Source organism: Fukomys damarensis, unplaced genomic scaffold (genome assembly GCF_012274545.1).
Source record: "Fukomys damarensis isolate Sample0158 unplaced genomic scaffold, DMR_v1.0_HiC HiC_scaffold_4, whole genome shotgun sequence".
NCBI classification, from domain to species: Eukaryota; Metazoa; Chordata; class Mammalia; order Rodentia; family Bathyergidae; genus Fukomys; species Fukomys damarensis.
The window spans coordinates 42718788-42737077 of NW_022900916.1; the positions used below are offsets into that span (position 1 = coordinate 42718788).

General features: G+C 34.7%; 1 protein-coding gene across 1 annotated transcript in view; it reads left to right on the top strand.

Annotated features, from left to right (window-relative positions):
- Positions 1-18290, top strand: part of Wasl (WASP like actin nucleation promoting factor) — a 63358-nt gene that overhangs the window by 545 nt on the left and 44523 nt on the right. The window lies entirely within an intron of this gene.

The following is an 18290-nucleotide window of genomic DNA, read 5'->3' on the forward strand; positions in this document are numbered from 1 at the left end:
GCCGGCCGGCAGCCGCCTCCCCCAGCTGCTGGAGGACTGGGGAGTGTCACCTCCGCAGGCCTGCCCTGGAGCCCAGCCTGGTCGGGCCCTGGTCCGCGCCCTTGCTGCTGCTCAAACTTTACTCAGACCACAAGGGGATTCTGTTTGCAAGAACCGCCTAATCTCGAACAGGACCCTTGTACCGGCCCTCGCTTCGCCACCTACTGTTGGAGGGCACCTTCCATAACAATGCCAGAGGATTGAGTGGGCAGATCGGGGAATGAAACTGTTCGGGTTTTAATCTCCCCTTTGTAGGATTCCAGGAGGGAAAGAAGTCCAGCCTAGGTTCCCGGGCGCTCTTCCTATTGGAGCAAGTGCCGGGTATGCTAGTGCTCCCCATTGCAGAGAAACAAGGTTCATTTCTCTAGCAGTCACTCGTAGGCCTGGTTTCTGATTTTTTTTTTTTTTTTTTTTTCCCCTTTTGGCATTGATGGGAGGAGGTTCCTCTCCCCGCAGCCATGCGCAGGGAAACCGGTATCTCAAGTAGTTCGTACTTTGGGACCAAGAATGATTCGTGTGTTGTTTCTGTGCGCCCAGTTCCAACCCCAGTTGGACAGTTGGAGCGAGCTATTCTGTGGGAAGGGGAATGTGTGTTGTTGACGGAAGCATTCATTACGTTGGCTGCTAACATTTCTGGGGGTGGGGAGGTTCTGCTCCTTGGTGTAGGCCTCGTGGCGCTCTTCCTGAGGTGACAGGGTTGAACTGTGGTTTATTAAGATGCTCACTGGTTCTCTTTCTCCCCACTTTGCTTGCTAGCACCTGCAGAGTGTGTGCCACTGGAACGTAGGGGAGTTTCAACACAGCAGTGCCATTTTATAACCTTCCTTAGTGCCGATGTCAAATGTGACTACACTTGCTTGTTTAAGAAATTGAGATTAGCCAATTTCTGGAAAGTTATCCGATTGTTAACTTTATGAGTCTGCTGTTTATATCTTGTGCCATCCATTACGAGGCTGAATAGGTCCCTTCGATTTCAGGTTTTTTTGTTTTGTTTTTTTTATTTAAGAATTTAGACATTAAGGAACACTGAGTTTACTGGTAAGAGTGAAATGAAAATTTTAGGATACAACCTTAAGGTGACCAAGTCCTTCCCTGCTGTATTGCAGTATTTAAAACAAATAAGGAAACAGAACCAGTGAGCTTGTCTCACAGAAGTTTAGTAATGTAGCTGAAGTAGAAACCCAGAACTGATGCTTAGACCGTTTGTACTTTTCCTCTACACATTGTTTCAGAAGGGTTTTTTAAAACTTATTTTAAAATGTGGTGGTAAGGGAATAACCATTTCACCAAAAATTAATGTAACTAAAATATAAGATACTTAAAGCACTAATTTTTGCTTATTTTCAACTTAATATCTCCATTCTCTTAGACTGTTACCCGAAAATGGGAAAAATGTCAGTTTTGCTGCCTTTCTACATTTGGTATGTAATCTGTATTAAAAATGGAAGTAGTTGTACTATGTTTTACACACCATACACATTAACTTTAGACAGGAACATTACTCTTGTACACAAATACACTAATTGCTCTGTACTTACTAATAGTGTTTACTGATCGCTTCAAAAAAATGACAGATGCTGGAGATTGTGATAGGATAGTGTTGCTCGCCGGTTATCGTTCGTGGATTGCTGAAGCAGGCTGTCAGTATTCAGTGCTAATTTATGCCATCTATTATTAATCAGTTTTACCTTTTGGATTTCAGTCATTTAAAACTGCACAGTTACAATTGCCTGCTCTTGTGGGTTAAAATTGTTGTGAAGATTAACCTTAAAATTTGAAATCCCCAGTTTGACAATGGGTTAGTGTAAGAAGCTTTTTTGGAATAAGCTTTTTCTCCTCTTTTTGACTATGCAGATTGTTTTGGTAGTGAGTGTACACTGACTCATAAATCCAGCAATAAAGTTACAGGTCAGAGGAAATGTGTTAGGCAAGAAATACAGTCGGAGCTCTCTAAGAATTCAAGAAATGAAAAAAGTCACAGTACCAACTCTCGAGGAGCTACCTTCCTCTTTTGTTCAACCAGATACTGAATAACTAAATTTTGAGGTTAAAATCAGGGTTGTTGCCTGGCCTGGGGAGCATGGTATATCTAAAAAGGGAGACAAACATTTAATCTGATGAGTAAGTCAGTACTTCAGAGTAATATGTAAGAGGATATATATCACCATGGAAAACACAGTAGCTCTGTAGCTAGCAAATGTGGGCTCAATCCCAGGGTCACTTGGCATAAATGTCTTAACTTTTCTGTCAAAGAATTGATTATCTGATATATAGAATAGTGAAACCATGTCATGGAGTGTTAGAATTGGTGTTTTCATCTGTAAAGTTGTGGTACTGTGGTTAGAAGGATTGTATATAATAAATGTATGAGAACTTTTTCATAGTTTAGAGGATTGTGAGAGGAGATGAATAAAAGGTGTTTAGAAGGGGCAATTTCTCTAAGATTAATGGGTACTCATTAGCGTGTTGGGAGGTGTGAAACAGCATACTAATTGTTATGGAACAGGAGTTTCTCCTTGGCTTCTCAGATTTAGGTATGCTTTGGAACCACTGTAGAAATTATTAGAAAATACATATGACTAATTTCAATTCTTAAATAATATTCAGATTCACTGGTCCAAGAAAGAGCTTGGCATTTCTGTTTTTACCAAATATTCTTTTTTTTTTTTTTTTTTTTTTTTTTTTTTTTTTTTTTTTTTGGTTTTTTGAGACAGGGTCTCACTATGTAGCTGAGACTGACCTGGAACTCACTATGTAGCCTAAGCTGGTCTTGAACTCACAGTGATCTTCCTGCCTCAGCCTCCCAAGTGCTGGGATTATAGGCGTGTGCCAGCATGCCAGCCCAAATAATCTTAATGTACAGTTTGAGAACTAAAAATCCACTGTTTTCTTATAGGCTAATCCTAGAAATGACACTTTGGAAACATTGGATGTTATATTGGAAAAGAAACATTGAAAGTAATAGGTTTTCCTTGAATCTTTGGGCTGTATTTTGTGAGATAAGGTTAAACTAAACAAGTTAAGAAGATGTGAGTGCATTTTATAGTTGTAAAGGTAATATAAAATTGAGAAAATATTACAGTACTTAGTGAGGAGCCACAGATCAGATTTGACTTTTAGATGTTTGGGGTAAAGGTTAAGCTAGTACAGAAAGTGGATTAAAGTTTAAAAATGGAGATAGAGATCAGATAGTTGTTTATAGAAATCCACATGTAATATGATGAGGTCCTGAATTAAAGCACTTACAGTGAAAATTCAAGAACAATTAAAAAGGCTTCCCCAGAACTTAGTCTTATTTAGATATAAAGGGTGAGAAATGGGATTGCAGCAGATCCAGGCACTATAAACACTAGCAAAACAAGCATGGTGAAGCGTACATAGCTGTAAATATGCCCAGATGTTAATGAGATTGTATTGGTGATTGAATTCATGAAAGAAGTAAATCTTAAGTAAATCTGTTGTTTTGCCACAGCTTTTAAAACAATTTCTAGAAATTGAGATGTCATCTAAAGTTATGTAATGGATAAACATAACATTATGAACTTTTACATGAATAGTTCCCATGCCATGCATTATCTCATAGTATTTACTTATATTAGGAGGACAATTTTAAAAGGTTTATAAAGGTATTCATAGGTCTTGTTTTGTAGTTAATTTTGTTGAAATTTCAATTAGTTTGGTATTTACTTTCTGTAGAGAGTATGTGCAGTCCTTGCCAAGTGAAGTTTAGTATATACAGTTCTGCATAAGTAAGAAATTAAAGAGTAGGGTAAAGAAAACCTTCATTTAGCCCTCAGCACCTGTCTCTGGTCTAAATAGATAGGATTTGATAATGGTGATCATTATCTTTCTGTCATACTCACCTGATTTGTTTTTTCAAGATTTAGTACTTAAGAAGCCATTTTTATTAATTACCTTTATCTTTTAATTTCCTTTAATTCCTTAGCACTTGTTTTAACTTTTTTTTTTTTCCTTGTCATTCTGTATACCAGTATGGCAAACATTTTAGAGCTTTCAACAGTACAAACAGCCCATTATGGCACGAGTGCTGTGGGTTTGCCACCACTTTATACAGTTCTGGGAGAACTTTATGCCTCTGTAGTTCTCTGTAACTTTTGTAACATCTACCACAGATAGGGTCTACTTCTAGATTGAATAATTGTAATTGTTCACATGTTTTATTTCTTAGGAGCCTGTTCATCATTTTTAATATTTGTCATTTTCAGTAGCTTGATCAAGCTGTTAAAACTTGCAGTTTCTAATGCCCTATGGAATTAGAACTTTTTTATTAGGAAGAGAATGTGGTCCAACTCTGCTCCTTGATGTTAGCAGTAATTGTTAATTTGTTTCTATTCTAAAAGCAGGTAGTAATTCTTAAATAAATATAAAGGAAAAGATATGCCTAAAAGAATCTTTGGCTTTATGACTGCCTGAATTAAGGCACTACTGGTGGAAAGTTAGGGCTGTGAATGTATTTCATTTTGAGTGGTTTGGAAGGAGAAAAAAGATTAAAATTTACTTCTCAAATTTTGAGTAAAAAGGTGAGCCCAATAGTGTGTAAAATACAAGCCAGAGAAGAGATTTAGAAGTGTCCAACACCATCAGATTATAAATTCTGTTACTGGTCATTCTGAGATCTGTAACACAGGCAGATTTCTTAGCTATTGTGAGCCTTAGTGGCTAGACTTGTGAAATGGGCTTAGTCAGGAATTTCAAAGAATAGTGAAATAATTATGTAATACACTTAAGAGTGCCTAACAGGTTTATAAAGTACTCTGGGAATTTAGAAGTGTATGAGAATTGTTATTAATTCTATTTAGTTCTCAGTTTAGAGTTCTTATTATTTTTGTAGGGATATTTTAGAAAAATTTTGAACCCTGTGTCATACTTGCTTTGATTTAGGTAAATTAGTTCCAGTAATTTTATTTAAAGTCAATTAAATGTAGAGTCTGTAAACTAAGAGTTAAGGAGCAGCTTGTAAAGTTCCTGGGTCCTCTAAATATGTCTCCCTACCTCTATTGCCTCTGCGTTCTTCACTCTTGGGCTATTTTTCTTCTGTGGAGGACACTGTAAAGGATTTTATTTAAAGTACACCTTTTAAAATTATCTCTTAATGTAAAAATATTACGTATATAAATACTTTCATATTATCAAGTCTAGAAATAATACAGTCCCATGTGAGAAATAAGGTTTGACTAGAATATTCAAGATTCCCTGCACTGCTTAAAACTTGAGCCTGCTTAAGTATTAGCTGAGGTATTGAAGATCTGTGTTCTGCATGTAGTTGCTGGTGAGCAACTTCTGCAATGTACATCAGTGTTTTAGTGTTCCTGATTCATGATTTGTAAAAGTCTGTGTAAAAGCTGGTAATAAGTCTTTCAAATGAAATCTATGCTTGTAGTCTCATGTTTTATTTTTGTCTATTTATTTAAATAAATGATTTTGTTAGAAGTATTGTGGTAGCCTATTTTAGTTTTTAATAGAACATAGAAATTTTGAAAGAGCAAGTAGAATTGAGTTTTGTTATAAATTATTTTGTCTAGGAGTGTGTTCCTTTGCCTTAGTGTAGTGATTTTTTAAAATTTTATTTTAAAATTAATTATACAACAGTGAAATGTTTTCAAATTTTATTATAAAGTTAAACTTTTAAACCATATATTTTGTCATTCTCTTCTTAATTCGAGAATGCTTTGTCTTGTCCTTTATGAGCCTGGTTTACATTAATTTCCATAGAAAAGTGCATGAAGCTTGCCTTTACCCCAATTGATTGCCAATAAAAGCACCTTTGTCGCACCAGCATTGGTTGTTCTGGCACCCGGCTGTTTTCTCTCTCTTAAAAAATAAAAAATAAATAAAATAAAGTTAAATCTTTAATCTTATATGGAGAAAGCTAAGTCTTTTTAAAGATGAAGTTATTTATCATACCTGTAGTTCCAAAATTTAAAAAATTAAATGTTCCCTTGAGTATAAAAAGCATCAGAGATTACCTATATTCTTATGAAATTTCCTTATTACTTATTACTAAAGGAGCTAATTAATTTGTATGAGATCTATAAAGCTAGTCAGAAATCCAAATGATTTCTTTTATCGATGAAATACCAAGTATTGAGTATTTGCTCTAAACATAGCACCCTCCCAGTATCATGGAGTATAAGGAAGTTGTAAGGAAGATCCAGGCTTTACTCCTCAGTTGTGTACTGTATAGTTAGGAAAGGCTGAAAGTATCACAAAAAGATACACACTATAAGCCAGTGTTTATTTAAGGTTTAAATAATATGAGAGAGAGTATATCATTGGGAGATTTGCTTTATCATAGTGTGGCTTAAATAGGTCTTTAAATTATGTCAGGAATAAGGAAGCAACTTGGTTCAAAGATAACGAAATGAGCCAACAAAAGTTTGAAATGAGCCATGAAAAGGCTGTGCATGGAGTTTTTGAAGATGTTAAATAGATTGACTGGACTAGAATTGAGAAGGATATTTAGTGGAAATAGAGAACCATAAATTTGCAAGGTTAATTGAGGCTAGGTTTTAGAAGACTCTGAACTTCAGTTTTAAGAGTTGAACTTTATTCCGTAGGTAGGAAGCACTAAGATTTTTGATTCAAGAAATGGCAACTTAGGTAGGAGGTTCTAGAGATTGGGAAATTGAAAATTATTACTCATAATAGAAAAAATTGAATATTGCTTTAAAGCTTACTAAACACTTCTTTATCCATTCTCTTAGCATGCGTGGTCTGGCTGACAAGCCTGAATTGTACCAGCATCTGGAGCAAAAATAATGAGTAGAAATCCCTGGTCTATGTGTAGATAGATACTACTAAACACTTAGAGCAGTTCTTGTGAGTCCAGTTGTGGTGTCTGAGTGCACTGTATATACCTAAAAGTAGTCATTACCAGTTGTTCCAGTTTACAAAAAATGAAATCTAGTTGCTGCTGCAAGGCTAGATGTTAGAAACATTGTGGAAGAAAAAAATGGCAACATTAAGTTAGCTGTGTATATTCTATGAGACAGTAAACCTCCTAGTAGAAATGGCAAAGTACTAAGAATCATAGGAATACTTTACACAGTACTAATTATTGAGGCATTTGAAATGGAATGAGATCTGTGAATTTTGTCGTGGTCAAGACTTCAGTCTACCCAGTAGCAGCAGACCTGTGGCACACATGCTGCAGCAAACTCTTTGTATCATTGAAAGCTCTAAAAGGTTCACCATCACTCCATCACTGGTCTAGCTCTTTGATTTGGCCATCATCAGAGAAGGGTGGATTTCAGTAGGGAGGTGAAAGCGTAGAGAAATGTTTTTTGTTTTTTGTTTTTGTTTTTTTAGATGTCTTATTGTCAGGCTGGCCTTGAATTTGCAGTGATCCTCCTGCCTCATCCTTTCAAGTGCCAGGATCACAAGCATACACCAGTATACCTGGTTTACTTTTCTTACTTACTTATCTATTTATTGGTTGAGGGATGTTCTTTGTTTACCAGAAAGATGATTTTATACATACTGATCTGTTGTATACTTCTTACTATTACATTGCATTTTATGTTACTATAATATGTGAAGTTTTAATAATGGGTGTAATAGTTTCCTAGGGCTGCTGTGACAAAGTAGGTAATTTAAAACAGAAATTCATTCTCTAATGGTTTTGGAGGCCAAATACCTAAAACTCAAGGTTTTGGGAGGTTTGAGTCCATTTGGAGAAACTGAAAGAGAATCTGTCTCATACCTGCCTCCTAATTTGCTGCAGTTGATAGCAACCCTTGAGGTTCCTTGGCATGTTGATTCTTCTAGCACTCTAGTCTGTGTATGCTATCACCTGATATTCTTTCTTGATCTTTGTTCACACTTATAATGGCAACAGTTATATTAGAGTAGGGTCAGCCGTAATGACCTCATTTAGAGTTGGTTACATCCGTACATACCCTTAGTTACTTCTGCAAGTAAGGTGACATTCACAAATATAGGGTTAGTACTTTAACAAAATTTTTTGGAGGACACAGTTCAACTAATCCAGTGAATATTTTGGCTTTCCAGATTTACACTTTTGCAAGAAGTATGATATGTATATTTCATTTTCAAATATTTTTATAGAATAAGTTTTAGAAAGAAAATCAGAGGATACAAACATTAAAATTTTAATAGATACCACATAATTGTCTTCCAAAACAGTTGTTACTAAACAAAATATTCTCATCACAGGATTAAAAGCCTTGTTTTTGACAGCCAAAAACAATTGGTGGAATAAAACTGAACATCTTTCATGTCTGTTATCCATTTATATTTCTTTTGTGTATTGCCAATTCTTGTCCACTTTTCTCTTGGTTGTTTTTTCTTGGCAATTTGAAGGAATTCCATTGTTAAGATATAATTTATTTTTTTTGAGTAGTTTGTCACTTATCTTTTGACAAATGTATTTTGATTATATACAGGTTTTTAATTTTGTATGGTTAGTAAATATAATAATCAGTTATATAAGTTTTATTTAATACATTTCCAGTTCAGAATTATAAAAATATTTGCCCACATTTTTCTAACAGTCTATAGTATTATTTTGAACATGTAGTTTTTAATCTTTCTAGATTGACACTGGAAAACAAATGGAGTAGAAATTCAGCTTTATGTTTTAATAAATGGCTGTCTAGTTGTCCTGACACCATTTATTAAGAAGTTTATGTTCTCCCACCTATTTGAAATATCACCTTTAAAATGGAATAAATTAATAGGTGTTCTTAGATCTGTTTTGGCATTCTCTTCTGTTTTTTTCATTCGTCTATTTCTTGGCCAGTACACAGAATTTCATTGCAGTATTTATAATCATACAGTTTGATCATTATCCTTAAGTATTTTCTTGTTACTTTAGTATGCTTTTGCTTAACATTTTTAAGGCTCTAACCTTCAGCCCTACCCTTAGCAAAAGATTTGATTTGGTTTGTAGTATCATTAGTTTTAAAGATTAATTTAGTAAGAATTGATGTGTGAGGTTTTCTGTGGGAAGTGTTTTTTTATTATTAAGTCTTAGTCCATTTTCATAGTTTTCTTATAAAACATACTAATTTAGCATTTTAAAGTACAAAAGTAATATCTGTTTATATTCATTATTTAGTATATACACACACAATGTGCTATACAGTTAAAATAATTCATTACCCTCTTCATCCTCTAATGTATAATTAGATTCCATAGAAAACTTTTCTTCATGGTTTCTTTCTTACCCTTTTTATATAAGTGTATCTGAAAGGAATAATGTTGTGGGCAGTTTATATGAAGAATAGATATACCTACATCATATTTTTTTCTAAAAAAATTATGGCATCTTACAAATACATACAAACTAGAGTAACATGACAAAACTGGTATGTACCTGTTAACCTGGGTGCTCTTTATCTCTACCCACTAACTCTTTGCCTGTGTTTTAAAATAAATCTTTGTCATCATATGCCCCTTCTCCAATCAGTCTAGAGGTTTATCAATTTTATTGGTCTTATAAAAAAACCTGATTTAATTTCATTCATTTCTATTAATTTTGTTTTCTGTTTTATTGATTTCTGCTCTGCTCTTTATTACTTCCTTTTATTTATTATGATTTTAATTTGCTTTTCCTAGTTTTTCTTAAGGGGGTAAATCTTAAGATAATTGGTTAGAGACCTTTTTTCTTTCTCTAATATGTTGTGTTTTTACTATACATTTCCTCTTAAATTTTGCATTAGTGGCATCTTATTGCGTGTTCTTTTATGTTAAGTTGGACTGTAGTGTTCAGTTCTTTAACCTATGAATTGTCTCTGTATATGCTGTATCAATCATTGAGAGAGGGATACTGAATTCTTTCTAATTTCAATGAGTTTTTCCTTGTAGTTCTGTCAGTTTTAAATATTTTGAACTTATTTGTAAGTTGTATAAATGTTTATAGCTGTTATGTTCTTTTGATCCCTTTGCCCCACAAAATTGTCATATGATCTGAGGTGGGCTTTTTGAGGTTGACTAGATCTAGGGGTGCTATACTCATGAGTGAATTAATCCATTGATGAGTTATTAACTAGATATTCAACTAGGAAGTGGGGCTTTATCAGAAGAGGTAGATCACTAGAAGGATATATTCTTGTCCCTGGCTCTTGCCCTCCGCTTCCTGGCTGTCATGAGTTAAGCAGCTTTCCTCTGCTCTGCCTTCCACAGTGGAGGCAGCTCACTATAACTGTGATTCAAAATAAACCTTTCCTTTAACTTGCAGGTATCAATCATTTTTCCCCCATGGATAGGAAAGTGACTAATACAGAAAATTGGTACTAGAAGTGGGGCCATTGTTGTGACTGCACCTGACCGTGGGGTTCAGAAGACTTTGGAACTGGATTGTGGGTGAAGTTTGGAAAAGTTTCTGGGTTGTGAGCTAGAGAAGCCCTGGATTGCTGTAAGCTAGCTTGGTGGGTGATTTTGGTGGGAGTTCTGAAAACCAGAATGCTCTTAGAAATGTGAACAGGAAAGGCCAGGATCATGAAGTTTTGGATAGGAATGAGGAGTCTATTGGAAACTGGACTACAGCTGATACATATTACATTCTAGTAAGGAACTTGCCTACGTTTTGCTCATGCCCTAAGACTTTGTGAGAAGCTGAATTTAAAGGTGGAAGACTAATTGATCTGGTGGAGATGTCAAGGCATCTCATTGTTTAGTCTGTGGCATGGGTACTACTGGCTGTTTTTAGCCAGATCTTCAGTGAGAATCAGGAATTGAGTGATTTGAAACATTTGTAGTTCTGCCCTGAAGGAAGAGCCCATAAAGGTGAGGCTCAGGATAAGAGTTACTAAAACAGTAAGCACTGAAAAGCCTGCTGCAACACAGTAGAAATGATAGCTTGAAGGCATCTCAAGAATTGGCCAGTCCCCACCTTTTGCACAGTCAAGAGTTTAAAAATTTTTGAAAGATTCTGCTTTGATAAGAAAGCCTCAGAACACCTTGTTCTTTTAGGGCCTTCTAGGAAATGTTTTCTGAGTTTAGCCCTCAGAGGTTGCTGCAGCCATAGTCCAAGAGGGCCAGGCTACTGCTTTAGCATATTAGCAAACCTTGGCATCATCCAAGTGGTACTAGTTGTACAGGCATGCAGAATGTAAGAGGTGTGGGATCCTGGAGTCTTCCGCTCAGATTTCAAAGGAAGGTGCCTTAGTTACTTTTCTCATTCCTGAGACAAAATACCCAACACCCAAAGTTAAAGAGGAAAGGTTTATTTAGCTCACTGTTCATAGACATTTCATTTCATAGTTGGTTTCAGCGCAGGTTGGCATGGTATAGGAGCATCGCAGAGCATCAGGCAGAAGGCAGCAAACAACAAGGGACAAGCCACCAGCCACAACCCTCTTTCTGTCCCTTATATATTATCTAGGTTAACCACCATTAAGGAGGGTAGCGCTGACACCCAGAGTGGAGCACCCTTAATATTACCTAGAACTATGCCAAACAAATTAGTGGACTAATTTAGTAATCACACACTATTGACCCCAGCATCACTTAATTCAGATCAAGCCTCATCTGAAAAGCACCACCTATGACACATGAAGCTTTGGGGAGATAATTTAGACACAAACCATAACAGAAAGCAAGAAGCAGAGAGGGATCAAGGAAGGAGGAGAGATGTATATATCTTTCCAGGCAACACCCACTCATAGTGATCCACCTTTTCCCACTAGACCTCACCTCCCAACATCACACCCAGCTATAGACCTATCAGTGGACTAAACCAGTATCACACACCCATGATCCAGCCACACTCAAAAACCTCACCTATGAGCTCATAAGGCTTTGGGGAGACATCAGGATATAAATTGAAACAGTCCTCTTTTCCTTTTTTTCTGTTGTTCTTTGTTCCTTTTTCCTTCCTTTGGATTACCACACTGTTTTGTTTTAATGTTCTTTTTTATTAGTTGTAACTTTATTTTTTAATTGTTTTAGAGTTTATAGTACATACCTGTAATTTAATACAAACTACTACTTTCAAGGGACATTTTATCACTTCACATTAAGTATAGGAATTTAACAATAGCAATAATTCCATTTTTCCTCCACAGGCTATTTGTGTTATGTTGTTGCTATATAGCTAACTTCCACATATGTTATAATCTCTATAATATGTTTTTACTCTTTACTCTAAAGATGGAGTTATCTTTTAAAGAGATTTAAATATGGGACCAGGGATTTAGCTCAGTGGTACCACGCCTGCCTGGTAAGTACAAGGACCTGAGTTAGATTCCAAGTACCTAAATAAATAGATTTAAATAGTAAGAAAAAAATAGCTTTTTCTAATCATTTCTGGTGCCTGTAATCCTTTTGTCTGTGTAGATTCAGATTTCTCCCTGGTATTGTTTCCCATCAGCTGCAAGCATAATTGCTTCTTCCCTTCTTTTTCTCTCCCTTCCTGCTTCCCTGTCACTCTCCTTCCCACCCACATAGTTCACATATCAAGCTGATAAATTCTTTCAGCTTTACTTTAAAAATACCTGTTTTTCCCTGAATCTAGGAACGTATTTTTGCTGGGTATAGACTCATAGGTTGAGAGTTTTTGTTTAAATTTAAGTTTGGAAAATTCTCAGATTTTACTTTGTTTCAAATATCCAGGTCCTATTCCACCCTTCTGCACTTCAGTTATGTATGAATTAAATTGCTGAAAGTTGTCCCATGCATTGGTACATCTGGTTTTGGTTTTTGTGAGAAAGTCTTGCTATGCGGTCCAGGCTGGCCTCAAACTCAGTCAGTCCTTCTGCCATAGCCTTCCTAATAAATTTTGGGGATCACTGGATTGATAAACTTGTGCCACCATGCCCCCAGCTCACTGTGTCTTTAAATCACAAGTATTTTATCTACAGTGTCTGATAGGCCATCGTGCACTGTTTTTTATTTTGGACTTTTTTTTTTTTGTCTCTAGAAATTTAATTTTGTTATATACTCTGTCACTACAATATATTCAATCTTTGCTGTGGCTTATTTAACATATGGAATACAGGTATAATTGTCCTAATGTCCTTGTCTGCTAATTTTACTGTATAACTAGGTTTTCTTGTTTTATTTTTCCCTGTGGATCCTGATTTCCTATTTTTTTAATCTTTTATTGAATGGCACATACTGTAAAATTATCTTGACTCTTAACCACTCTTGAATTTTTGGTAGTATGAGATTTTTATGTCATATGAAGTCTTTACTGTAATTATTATCACTGTATTTTAATAGAAGCTTGCAGCCTCCTCTCTGTCTCTTTCTCTTTCTTTTTTTCTTTATGTAGTTCCTTTGCTCTTTGCTGCTGGAGTTCTTCGGTTGTCATACAATACTTAGTTATTAGACCATATTTAAGCTTGAAGGATTGACTGCTTAGTTCATAGAGGTAGCTGGCTTGGATTTTTTTTTTTTAATTAAAAGATCAAAAGAGTAGTTTTAAGCTAATAGAAAAATTGTAAGTAGAGTTCCCGTATATTTCCTCTCCCTTTGTCCTCCTCTAATTTACCCTGTTACTAACATTTTGCATTAGTGTGGTAAATTTGTTACAATTGGTAAATTAATATTATACATTATTAACTAAATTGATAGTTTACATTAAGTTTAACTCTATGTATTGTATAGATTTATGGATTTGGGTTTTCCCAAATACATAGTCATTTGTCCACCCTTATAGCATCATACAGAATAATTTAACTGCTTGAAAATACCCTGCACTTCATTTACTCATCTCTTCCCACTCTTACCAAACCTTGCTATTTACTGGTTTTCAAACATTCTCTTTCATTTTGCCTTATCTAGAATGTCATATGACTGGAATAATACAGTATGTAGCCTTTAGAGATGGTCTCCTTATTCTGTTGTTTCACATTCTCACCAGCTTTTAGTGTTACTAGTGTTTGGATTTTAACCTATAAGCTTGTGTTGTATCTTGAATTCATTGCAGTTACCTGATATCATTATGTTGTTAAAATCTTTTCATATGACTGTTGGTCATCTGTTTATTTTCTTCAGTGAAATGTTCATATCTCTTGCCCCTTTTTAAATTGTATGATTTCTTGTTGAGCTTTAAGAATTCTTTTTCTATTTTAGAAGTCTTTTATTAAATACAGTTTGCATATATTTTCTCTGTGACTTGTCTTTTCATTCTTTTTATCAGTATCTTTCACAGTTTTTTTTTCTTTTTTTTTTTCCATTCATGGATCGTGTTTTTGGTGTTGGAAGTAAAAAGTCATCACCAACCCAAGGTAACCAAGATTTTCTTTTATGTTCTCTTTTATAAAATTTTATAGCTTTGTGTTTGACATTTAGATCTTTGATGTATTTGGATTTAATTTTTCTGTAAGGTAATTTTTTTGTTTTAGATTTTTTTTTTGCATGAGGATGTACAATTTTTTCACCATTTATTATCTTTTTTTCCATTACATAATTTTTTTGTTTATTTACTATAGTTTTATTGGACTACTTCTGAGCTTTCTGTTTTGTTCCACTAATATTTTTGTCTATTCTCTCAACAATACCACACTCTGTTGAAAACTTTTGCTTTATAGTAAATCTTGTAATCAAGTAATGTCAGTCCTTTGACATTGTTCTTAGTTTTAGCATTGTGTTGACAGTTTTGGGTCATTTTTCTTTCTATGTAAACTTTAGAATCAGTTTCTTGATATTCATAAAATAAACTAGTAGGATTTTGATTGGAGTACCACTTAATCTGTAAATTCTTTTGGGAAAGACTCATTTTCCCATTCATGAACATGAAATATTCTTGTATTAGTTATTTATATCTTTGATTTCTTTCATTGAACTCTTGTTAGATGAAGTACTCCAGAGGTAGCAAGCAGATCTGGTTGATGGTGCTGGCTAGTTCAGGTATATCCTTAATGATTTGTTCTGCCTACCCAATCGATCAGATATTGACAGAGAGGTATTAAGACCGCTAACTACAATAGTAGATTAGTTTATATTCTTGAAATTTTGTGGACCTTTGTAGGAACCAGCCTATGAGCTCAAACCTGAGCAAAGCTTGATGAGAAGGAAAAGAGCCACAGAATCAGGTTAAAAGGGGGGTGGAGGAAAGGGGACTCTTATCTCCCTGGACAGAGAGCCCCAAGTGACTGGTGTACTTAGGCTTTATTCACTCATGGGTACAGGTAATTATAGTACACAGGATTCATCTGTATCCCACACTCCATGATACGTGTCTGAGTAAACAACAGATCTCAGCTGTTTTAACCTTTCCCTGCAGGCATGTTAATAGGCTTGTGTGCCGCCTTTCTTCTTGCTTGCCTCAGAAGCCAGTTAGCCCTCGGTCTTCCTATCTGGTGTCCCAGAAGCCTTATATGACTCTTGTTAGGCACTTACCCATTAATAATTGTTATATCATCTTTTTTGCTTTTAGTTTATCATTCTAAGTCTTTATACTTGTTTCTTGTAGATAACGTTTGTGTCTTTTTAAGAAATCTATTGTAACAACTTCTTTAGTGAATTTAGACCATTCATATATAAAGTGAAGATGAGCGATATTTGTAACTTTTTTGGGTGTTCCTGGTCTATTTTTTTTTCTTTGCTTCTATTTCTGCTTTCTTTGGTTTTAATTGAGCATTTCATGTGATTGCATGGTCTTCTCTTAGTATATCAGTTATACTTCTATTTAAGTTTTGTTTGTATTTGTTATACACTTTGTTTACATATGTTTTATATTCAAAGCAAATCTTAGTCCAGTTTCAGATAAGACTATTGCTTCGTGGGTAGTAGGAATATCTTAGAGTATTCTTAGTTTATCCATCTTATCCCATGTAGCATTACTGTCATTGATTTTACTTAACCTAAAGCTGTAGTTATTGACTACATTGCTGCTGTCAATCAGAATGTTAACTGTTAGGTCAATTAAAAATAAAACAACCATCATTCATTCTTTAAATAAGAATATACTCTCTTTAAACATTCTTTGAACTTCTGACCTACTGTATATCATTTTTCTACTATAAAGAATTGCTAACATTTCTGGCAAGGCAGAATTACAGATATCATACTCTCTCAGTTTGTCTTTGAGAAACTACTTTACTTTTGAAGAATAATTTCACTGGATGTAGGATTCTAGGTTGGTGGGTTATTTTTCTTTTAACACAAAATATTTCACTCAGCTTTGTTATTGTTTGAATGGTTCCTAATGAGAAAGTCTATGCAATTCTTAGTATTTTCTTCATGAGAGAAAAAAGCTGTACTAGGAATTTTAAGGTTTATTTGAGAATGAATCATTAAAATATTGAAACTTTTTGATGTTCCTAATAATTATATTTTTCCTGTTTCTGAGAAAGACTCAAAGTTTGAGAAGCTTTTTAAACTATTTGATTAAAATATACATTGATTATAATCTCATACATAGTACTCCTAGTATAATTTACAATTAAAATACATGGAAATCAGGGAATTTTGGTTTTATAACCACATACATACCAGAAAACTACATTTTAAATTGACTTTTGTATTGTTATAGCTCTATTTCATAAGCAAGACCAACCTGTTCATTTCAAACTACAAGAATTTTCCCCAGAATACTCAGAATACTAGGAAATAATTTGAACTAATCCAAAAACTTATGTAATAAACAGCTGTGAGACTTTGGAAAATGTTCTGATAGCAGTCAAGTGACATATTTTAAAAATAACTTCATTCTCATTAAAAACAAAATCCTTAGTGTTAAAGATTTAGTCTTGTGCTATCCAGTACAGTACTTGATAGACAATAGCAGCATGCAGTTATTGAATAGTTGAGAAGTGATTAATTCAAATTGAGATGTTTAGTAAGTATGCAGTACACACTGGCTTTCCAGGACTTAGTATAAAAAAGTATATAATTCTTTATTGCTTTGGTTTAAGTACTTTTTTTTTAATACCAGGGATCGAACTCAGGACCTTGTGCTTGTGAGGCAGGCACAGCACCACTGAGCTAAATCCCCAACACTTGAGTATATAATTTTAAAAGGTAGTATGTTTATTCAGATGCATAAAATTTATTGAAATTAATTTCATTTGACTTAGAAATTTGAAGTTTCAAACTTACCCCACAAACATAGACATTAATTTTTTGTGAACATTGTTTCATGTCAGTACGTATACAATTATCAATAGACATATGGCCTTAACTATTCCCTGGAGGTGAACAGTTTTGTTGTTCCTGTCCCTGCCCTCCACAACATACTGTTTCAGAGGGTACACACACATACACAGTTGCATTCCATTTGTCTTCACTAGATTACCTTCACCCTCCAGTTCAGGTGATCCACACCCAGGGCCTTGCTCTTGCTAGGCAAGTGCTCTACCATCAACCCCTTGCCACCCCACCTTTGATCTGCTTTGTACATGATAATTTCCAGGAAATTGGTTTATTTAGTTAAAAGAGGAAGCACTGTTTAAATTTGATTTTGCCTTGCCAACTTGCTCTTAAGTACTTTGTGCCCCTTATAATGATAATCGGGTATATTTGTAGTTCTTGAAAAGACTAACAACACCTCAAATAATGTCAAATAACCGTATTTCTAAAAATTTAATTCCATTAATGGAAATGTTCATAATTATTTTTTTTTAGACAGAGTCTCACAGTGTAGTTTAGACTGGCCTTGAAGTCACTATATAGCCCAGGCTGGCCTTGAACTCACAGTGATACTCCTGCCTCAGCCTTGTAGGTGCTGAGATTACAGGAATGCACCATCATGCCCATAAGGGTTCATAATTTTAAAGTATTACTTTTCTGAATATTGGGCATAATTTTTGAGGTATTGTTAGAGACATCTCACTTTTCAAATGGAAGTAAATGAATAAGATGTATACACAGTGTGCTTTATTTATGTGTTGTAAATTGAGGTATTATGTTTTCTTTCTACATAAAGGAAGTAGGAAGTTTTCATTAATATTTGTTAATAGAAATTTTCTCCCTAATTTATCTATTTGAAACACAGTTGGGTCAGATATACATCATTATTTGGTGCTTTGTTTTAACATTATTCACTTAAAACAAGGTACAATTTATATAAAATAATATATGCACAGATTATAAATAGTAAGTTTGATGAATTGTAACAATTGATACATTTCATAACCAGTACCCCAAAATAATATTAAGAATACATTCCTTAAACAGTCCCCTGTATGTATCTTTTATTCAACTAGTACTTTCTCTATCCTTCCAATCCCTTGTCTCTCTGTCTCTGTGCCTCTTGTTTCTCTGTCTTTCTCTCCCTCCCTCCCTCCCTCTCCCTCTGCCTCCCCCTCCCCCTCCCCCCC